The sequence below is a fragment of the Callorhinus ursinus genome, unplaced genomic scaffold (assembly GCF_003265705.2).
Source record: "Callorhinus ursinus isolate GAN/ISIS: 27379988/994484 unplaced genomic scaffold, GSC_fseal_2.0 scaffold2, whole genome shotgun sequence".
Classification (NCBI taxonomy): Eukaryota; Metazoa; Chordata; class Mammalia; order Carnivora; family Otariidae; genus Callorhinus; species Callorhinus ursinus.
Genome location: NW_027397064.1, coordinates 78887429 through 78897208, shown reverse-complemented (window position 1 = coordinate 78897208; position 9780 = coordinate 78887429).

Sequence of the window (9780 nt, the reverse complement as noted above, 5' to 3'; positions counted from 1 at the left end):
GAAGAGGAATCTTACTTCTTTTTATTCTGTATAATTTTAGAACCAAATGAGCATTGCTGATAACCCCTCACTTTACAGCAAGGTCAATGAGACTGGAGAGGGTGCATGACTTGTCCAAGGTCACAGGGTAGCTAATGCCAGGGCCAGATGTGGGTACCAGCTTCCTGTGTCCTAAATTGGGGCTCTTTAAACTATATTGCTTCATGTATGTTCAATAAAATAGTCCATGACAGAAGCAAAGAAAACAAGACAAGTAAATAGGTGGAGGATGGGGGTGGAGGACAGAGGAAAGGGATGACCACAAAGACTGGAGCTTCATTATTTACAGAGACCATTGGGAAATTCAGACAATAGTTGCTCCAAACCCAGTTTGCTGTATTTTAAATGCAGCATCTTCTAGTTGGTGGAACCAAATGTGGAAAATTGCAGGCTCAATCCAAGATTTCTGCCTATCTTCTCTTGGCTCCTGGTGACCTCCCTCTAGGAAGCATGACTGTAGCAAATTTGGTGGCATGATCTTTGTACTATAATTAAAGGGGTACAGGGAATACAGCAGTATCTCAGATTGTTTTGGAACATGGCTTGAGGCTTATGAAATTGGCAGGATTTACTTTCTTCTCTTTTCCTCATGACCCTCCAACTAACCTCTCCAACCCTGCCCATACCTAGAGAAAAGAAAAAAGAAAAAATTAAGTGAAGAGGATAGAGCCAAGGAAAGAAAGGAGAGAATGGGAGAGGAAACACAGGGAAAGCAAAAGGAAGATGAAAATTAGAGAAGAGATGAAGAAGGAAAGAGAAGCAGTGGGATGAAGCTATATAAAATGCTCTGATGCAGAATCACCTGACATAGCTGTTAAATGTACATTTCTGGGCCACATTCCAGATTAGCCAAATTGGAATCTTTGGGAATAGCATCATTTAAAAGTAAGTGAAAAGCTTTTTGATAAAATAATTACTCTCCTTTTTCTTAATTTGATTTCAAATTTTGATATTTTGATTTCAAATTTGCAAATTCATTTGCTTCTTTAAAGCTGGCAAAAAAAGAAGTATTTCATTTATTTGCCTAAAAAGCTTTCCTTTTTTGTTCTACACAACTGTTGATAACATTACTTTACACAAAGAAGTTGGTGTATTTTCACATATATTCAAGCAGCTCAGAGACACAGCACCTTCCGTCAAAAGGATGTACTCTAATGAGAGTAGCAGGATAATATCAAATGCATCCTCTTCTGCCAGAGACCCTGATGGTGTGCGTGCAGGAAAATCCACACTCCACAGCATAATCCTTGCCTTTTCCTTTGGGCCCGTTTGTCATGACGTTTTTCTCAATTACAGATCTTTTGTTCGTTAAGCTTTTCCTTATTGACACCTGGCTAAAGCCAGAATATTGCCTGCCATCTTAGCAGTCCTATTGGAAAGTCCTATCACGTGTTGTCTGCATGGCCACATCTATTTCCACTGTGTCCGTGGTCAAATTTCCGTATGGCAGAAATTGCTGTGCTAAACAATCTTGTGTGGGGTGTCTATACCTGAGTGTGTATGTGCAGTTAGGTATTATATGACATGTTCCCATCAAGCTGTTTCTGTGGGGATGCTGGATGCAGTTTGGATGCATGCAAATTGCCTGGTGTATTAGTCATGGCCATGTTAGGAATCCATATTGAAGGGGGCCTGCTGTGGAGTGATCATGTTGTCTAACCGTATTAAACCGTGCCTACTGGGTAAAGTGATCACGTTGTGTATCCCTATGTAGCTGGGCCTGCTGTGATAGTGATCACATTGTGTGTAATTGCACGGCCACCCTGGGAATTTATTGCTATAGATCAGGCAACAGGGCACAGAAGTCAATAATTGTGCCTGCTCTGGGCTTTTAGCTGTACTACGGAGAGCAAGCATCACCTTCTAGGGTGGGAAACAAATCTTTAGTTTGTGGATGGAAATGAAGTTGACATTCTCAATTCTAAGTATCTTGGGGGCTATTCCCTCTTTTGCTATTTCATATTATTTCAAATTAGGACAAGGAGATTCTAAAAGTGATAAAATTTGTATAGACTAAAGGCTATATAGAAATCAACAAATAAAATCAAGCTTGCGTACTCTATCTTTTTCAAATAGAATGTCTTTAGAGCCATTCATAAGTTTGTAAAATTAATAAAGAAGAAATATCTTGTCAGGCAACATGGCGCTGAGAAGGATGTTTGTTCTTTTTTAGTTAAGCTCTTATCTGGAGAACCTTCTTGTATCTCGGGAGTCAGGAAAGGTTGGAAAAACCAAGGCTACCAGTCTTGTGCGCCAATATTTTCCTCTAAATTAAATTATATCAATGGATAATAAAGAGGAGAGAAGGGCAGTGGGTGACGGGCTTGGGTTAATATGCACACCAACATACAAACATCCAAATCAGAGTGATCCTCCAAAGTGGAAATTTGGATAAGTTTACCATTATTTGTGGAACTCTTCTCTTAGAAAGGCCCACAGAGATAGTTTACAAATCATGCAAGCAAACCAGGATTACTACCTTCTTCCTCTGTGGACCTCCCATCCCCCCAAATTCAAATGGCTCATGTTTTAGTCACCAGTTTGACTCTGAGAGATATCTGGCTCTTTACAAAAGTAAGGTAGATGTGTAGAAGGGCAGACATAGGGTGGATACATTCTGACAGATTTGTTGGAAACAATCAAACATTATTTTCAAACATCACTTATAAATTTTTTTGGAAGGCCCTCCAGTATGTTATATTATTATTCCTGCTAATAACCTTTATGATCTCACTTGTGAACATGGTAGCATTATTTTACAGATGAATATAGACTCAGAGACAAGCTAGCTCATGGATTATGATGGGATTTTTTCATGGGTAAGTAGCCCATCTCTTTATGATTTTGAACAGGAGCTAATCATGTTGCTGTTCAGACAGAAACTTTAATTTCTAAAAATTAGCTTTAGAATTTCCTAAAATAAGAAGAGAATGGAAGCAAGGGACAGAAGGAGGGAGGATGGGAGGTGAACAGAAATAAGGAAGGAAAAGGAGGTCCTTCCCCTCAAATCTGGATTTTAAGGTCGTGTGATTCATCTTATCATAGTTATCGAAGAGAACTTTTGGAAAATGAAAAATAAATTGGACTTTTCAGAGTGTCTGATTAGGTATTTAGATATAAGCGTGTCCATCCTTAATAAAGACAAGATCTTCTCTTTTGGAAGGATCTAACGTTGCCTCTTTGGCAGGGCCCTATGACCATGATGATTTGAATAATAGTTCCAGTCCATGCCTGAAACTGAAATAGGGCCAGGGAATGAGGTGTTATTGGGGGTGCGAGGAATGTTCCATTTAGTTTAGTTTTAAATTAAAGAGTTCAAAATAAACCGTAAACCAGAGTAGAAACTCAAGGTTTCATCTTACATGTGCTACAATTCTTTTTTGAATCATCTCAAGTATGTAAATAAAAAGGCAGAGCAAAGGGAAAAGAAAGTGTAGCTTTAATGTTGATTGGGCCTCTCCTATTTGTCAGGCACCGGGTTAGTCAGTTTGTACCATGTTATCTCATTTGTTCTCATCAGGAGCCTATGAGACAGGCACATTATCTCCAGTTTACAAATAAAGTCACAGAGGTTAAGCAATATAGTAAGGGTCATAAAATACATAGAGACAAGCTTTGTCTCTCTCCCCAAGTGTGCTCCATTAACTGACTTAATTTTTTCATGATTTTTTTTTCAGTTATCTATGTAGAATTATTATTATTTAATCCTACAGAAGGGCTTTATGAAGTGAGAGGTAAGGATTTCTCTTTACCACCGCCCCTTTCCCTGCAATCTCATTTCCCTCACTAGAGGGAATATTTTGGTAGAATATTCCAGAATTATCTCTCTGCTTAAAATAGGTTTCACATGTTGTTTTCTTTGGTTAGCCACTCTGGCACATTTTAAATAGCTGGAGCTATTGCATACATAGGTTGAAACACACTACTTAGGCCATTTTATCCCCATGAAATAGAGAAGTAGTAGGAGAAAGGGTGAAGAAAATCAGTAGCGCCTTCAAGTAGCTGAGCCACAGCTGGCCCCAAGCTTAGTGAAAGACATCAATGTGGGGGAAGAATTGGCCTTCAAACCAACATCTAATTTCCAGAATCCCTCTGTCCACGGAGTTCCGCTATGATAAGCTAAAATGGCAGGTCTGGGTCATCTGTAGGCATGGGCCTGTGTACCAGCGCTAGTGCCGTGAAGGATCACTGGAGTGGGTAAGTGTGGAAGATGAGGGACTTAGTACAAAAGTGTCCCCTGTATGGCGTTGAGTTGAGGAGCTGATGTCTTCCTTTAAAAGAGGTTAGTCTGAGGCTCCGTTTCCTTCAAAACCAGCCTTGGCACAGCCGCTGGGCTACAGAAGCTGCTTATGGTGAGTAGCAGAGGTGGGGCTGCTCTCTAAAGTAAAGGCACAACAACATAAGCCCTGGAAGCAGAGTCAGAGCTTGAACATAAACCTGGCAAAGAATAGCTATTGCCACCAACTAGAGGACAGCCTTCTGTGGGTATACTGCGCAAGAATGCCCTTTCTCCATGCCCCCCACCCACCCACCCCAGCACACCATCTAACCTGAGACAGCAAAGCACACCTTGTTTATGCAAAGGCAAAATTACCTCTTGGCCCTCCAGTGAATAGATACACCCTTAGCTCACTGCAAGAGCAGGAGGCACAACTTTCTATTCAGGCACTGGTCCTTGGTGAGCCTCTTCCTTTCCAGAAAAGGACATTAACTCTATACTGTACAACACAGTCATTTAAGGCATATGGGTCTACCCTTAATTGGGCATTTAGAAGAGCCACACTTTAGGCAATTGTAATAGAACACAATTTTGAGCTCTTAGCCACACAGTTTATCAGGAGACGGTTAAGAAAAAAACACTCTTCAGGGAGGATTGCTGGGAGGCCATGGAGTTCATTCACATTCCCAGATCTGCATGGGGTGGGGCTCGTGGCATCAGACATTCTAACCCCTGCAGAATTGTTTGTGTTGGATTGCATATGAGGCCATCAACTTATATGGAGAATCACTATAAGAAATAGCCCTGGGGTGCCACTTTTGTGTCTTTCGTAAGGACACTGTTGAGATGTCTGTCATGCCATCTAGTTGCTTTATTTATGAACTCTTGGATATTCTGATTAGGACCAGAAACAATTCTAAATTTCCCGAGCAATCATTTTATCTAATAGATATTGTGAACTGTGAAGCCAACAAGGTTTCCTATTTTCACATGACTAGGAAATTTCATGTTACTAGGAAGTTGAGAGCCCAAATGCTATCCTTGTACATTTTAGGTACTCTCAAAAGCCACCTGAAATCCTTTCTGAAATAAGGTGAGGTATGTCGGTAAACCAGTAAATATCTAGGTAATTAGTGTATTTTATTTCCATGGTTTCCGTTTCTTCCTCTGCCCAAATTTTAATAGCTGATGAAAGACAAGCCGACCTGTTTTTTAACTTGGGAGACATAAAATTGCTTTCCTTTCTGCCTCCTAGCAAGTCATTCTGGAGCTTAGGGGACTCTCAGTATGCTAATACCACCAGAAGCTTTTGTTTAGGGGCTCTCAATATGCTAATACCAGAACCTTTCCTAAGGAAAAAGGCCGTTCTGTTCTTGGGAACAACAAAGATCAGATCAATAAGGCGTGGCTGTTACTAAATCAATTCACCAATTTTCTTTAATTCAGGATTCCAAATGCATGTTTCATTCACAAATCTGGGTTTATAAACACTAGTCCTTCGGTGGTGGGAGAGATTAAAAAAATAGGTGAGGGGAGCCACATGCACGTTAGCAACCCAAGATTTCTCAAAAATGAACTTCTCTCAGCTAACACTTTGGACCCCAGCTAGCTTGGTGCTCTGAATCTGCTTCAGTTGTCTGAGATGTGCCAGCACACCAGTAAGACTAAACTGCCTTCAAAGGGAGAGAGAAACCACCTTCCAAGTTACCTTTCAGAGATGCTTGAGGAGAAAAAGATGATAGAAGAGGACAGGGAAGGCAACTGGGAAGAACATATGTTACAGGAGACCTGCACAGACACGAGTGGTGTACCTATAGCCCCCCAACCCCAGGCTCTTCAACGGCTTCCGAAAATGATATGAAAGGTCCAGTCAGTGCCATGAATGTAATGGTGGCTTCAGCAGAATGGCAGCTGTACTGAATTTAGAGAAGTGTGCAGTTTCTCGAGGGCAAGGTAGCTAGCTGAATTGGAAAGGATCCTATTTGACCTCCCATGGCCTAGCTCCATCAATTGTGTGTCCCTGTTTCAAACTCAGCACTTTATTAAGGTAAGTAGGATCATATTCATCACACCGATGGAACCCAGTTCCTCTCAAAAATCAAAAGTCTTGAAATTAAATCTACGGAGCTCACTTGCTCTTTGAACACAAATAGTTGTCCTAGTTGAATTCAGTAGCTTTGCCACAAGAGCTTTACGAATTTCTGGTATCCCCAACGAAGAGCTTGAGGGAATAGCAGCAATCTAGTCCATGTGTCGAACACTGGGTGTGTTTATTGGTCAGGGTTGGGCAACAAATGAGACAGGTTGTGGTGTGATTCAAAAGTGAGGGTCATGGATCATCTGGAGCTGTATGTTTTCAAATCTGTTTCCTTTAATTACATCTGTTTCATTTTCCCTTGATTAATAAAATATAGAGCTTTGGGGCTGATTATTTTTGAGTCTATCTGGATCCTTTGTGGAACTGGGAAGTACATCGTCAGCTTATACACAAGGTGGCACCCTGTGATTCCAACCAGGTCTGAGAGGAGCGATGCTGCTAAGAGACTGAGCTACAGCCATAAATTTTTTTTTAGCATCTTGTTTTTTCGCTGTGGCGAATATAAAGATGGTAGTAGATGTTTGGCATGTCACCTCTGAGTTGCAGTCTCGGTCCCTACGTCTCAAAGATTCAGAGTTGCCTCAGTAAAGGGCACTGGGACCAGGGGCCTGATTCTGGTTGATTGTAATGAATGCAGACCCCACATTCAGCTTACATATGGAAAACAACGAAGCTTTATTGGTACTGGGCTCATTCCTGGGAACATAAGGGGAGGGGAGGGATGCAGTTCACATACCAACCCAATTAACTTTCAATTGGGTTTGCTGAAATAGGGAGCCAATTAGAAAGAACGTGACATTTACAAAACTCTGAAATAGTTGAATAGCAACTGTGTTTACTAGTTTTAAGGTTTCTTTCAAAAAGTAATTTGTTCATTATTAGGAAGCTGCCTGCCCTGACTGCGGTATAGGGAAATGGAAACTGGAATATAATCCCAATCCTTACAATTATTTGACCTTTATTCTAATACAGACTACATTTAGAAAGCAGTTTTAAAACTATTTCTAATTCTTGAGGTTTATGTATTACACTTGGTTGGCTAAATGCATGCCATTTAGAATTGGTCCAGAGCATATATAAGTGGACCAATTTTAGGATAACTGTACTCAGTGCATTTTATGTGGAAATTAAAATAGGCTATTAGGCTGCACAATCATTTGAAACAGGTTTTGATAAAAACATTTTATAACAGGATTTACCTCAAAAGTTGAAAAGATATTTTCTGTTTCTAGCTCTAACAAATATATGGGTATTTAACAAATAGATTAGAAATCAACTTTATGAAAAATAGTATTTATATACAAATAAAAGCTATTTTCCAAATGTGAAACAGAGGCATTCTGTTTTGGGCACTGAATTGGAAGCCAAGAATACACGAGCTATGTCCCACTTGAAAAGCATATTGTGTTATCTGCCTCAAACCATTTTATTACCAGCTCTATAATCATTGCCTACAGGGCAAGAGGAGAGTGGAGATTTGGGGAAGAAATCTATTACATGGTCAAAGAAAAAGAACAATAAAACAGTAACTACTAGACCAAAAACCTGTTACTGTAATAGCATTTCAGGTTTCAAAAAGTTTCTTTGAACTGTTTTAATTGGTCCTAAAACTCAGGGTAGTCCATAATAAGAGCAAATCTTTTTTTTTTTTTAAGATTTTATATATTTATTTGGGAGAAAAAGCATAAGCCAGGGGGAGAGGCAGAGGAAGAGGGAGAGGGAGAAGCAGGCTCCTGATGTGGGGCTTGATCCCAGGACCCTGGGATCATGACCTGAGCCAAAGGCAGATGCTTAACCAACTGAGCCACCCAGGAGCCCCAGTAAGAGCAAATCTTGTCATCAATGGCTAGGTCGCATTTCAGGCCAATAGGCTATATGAACTCCATGCTGGACTGGAATGGGGTCAGTATCACTAAATTTCTTCAGGGAAAAGCAGTCAACATATATATGTTAGGAGCCTGCTATATGTGAGGTACAGAACTGGGGATATAGGGATTAACAGAGCAGATGTTGTTCCTGCCCTCCTTAAGGCTACTGCATCTTTAGGCTCTGGGTTATGACTATTAGCCACTGGTTGGAAGGTCTCAGTAATCTGGAAGAGCAACTTTAGAATGTTGAATGAGCTTGGATAGCAGGGTGGCACTGATGAGAAAACAAGAGTTTCGGAGTCAGGCGAGACCTGGATTTTGAACCCAGTTTTGTGAATTATTAGTGTTGAGACTTGGCAAATTATCTGAGACTGTTTCCTTATTAGTAAAATTATAACATTTCTTCATAGGGTTATAATGAGAATTAAGTGGAATGCAATTAATTGAGTACTACTGTAGTGCGTGGTATATTATGCTCAATGCTTCCTTTCTTTTTTTAAAAATTTTTTTAAAGATTTTATTTATTTGAGAGAGAGATTATGAGAGAGAGAGCACATGAGAGGGGGGAGGATCAGAGGGAGAAGCAGACTCCCCGCTGAGCAGGGAGCCTGATGCGGGACTCTCTCCAGGGACTCCAGGATCATGACCTGAGCCGAAGGCAGTCGCTTAACCGACTGAGCCACCCAGGCTCCCTCAATGCTTCCTTTCTTGAGAGAGAGTAACAATAAATGTATAGAAAAAACAGTGATCCCTTCTGAACTTGAGAAATGCTAGGCATGCAGATAAAAGCTCTGGATGACTCCCTTTGCCCCCTTTCAGGCTTGAATACAGTGTTGACCCCCTACCAACAAGATTTTGTTCTTTGCAGAGAACTAGAACTGCTCCAGAGGGTAGTATTCAGAGCAGGACATCCCCATTAGCTTGAGAAAGGTATTGCCTACAAGAAGTGAGTCACAGCACCTCCATTGTTTCCAACAACAAAGTGGATGGGAAACACTTAAGCTTTGCTAAACAATGCTCGAAGTCTTGCTGGACCAATGTGTTAGACGATATAGACAGTGTCATAAAGCCCATATCCACCATTTTGCCTTCAAAGGGGGAGGTGGGGAGAAAAGAGAGGAGGAAAAAGAGGAAAAAGGGAGAGGAGAACAAGGAAATGAGGGGGAGGTAATGGAGGAAGAGATAGAGTTTTGATGCCATATAGAAATGACTGTAGATATCAATTCTTTCACTCTGGAATTCAGTTAACCACCTACTTTTCTCTGAGCCAAACAGAATATTGACTTGGAATCCAGAATCACTACACTGTAAAATTTTATACTGGCTTCATACACATTAAACCTCAAAATGAAATCCTACTGGAAATGAAAATTAAATGAAATTTGTGCTGACCAAAAATGAAGGTTTTAAAAAATATTACACACCAGGGCGCCTGGGTGGCTCAGTTGGTTAAGTGACTGCCTTCGGCTCAGGTCATGATCCTGGAGTCCTGGGATCGAATCCCACATTGGGCTTCCTTCTCAGCGGGGAGTCTGCTTCTCCCTCTGACCCTCTTC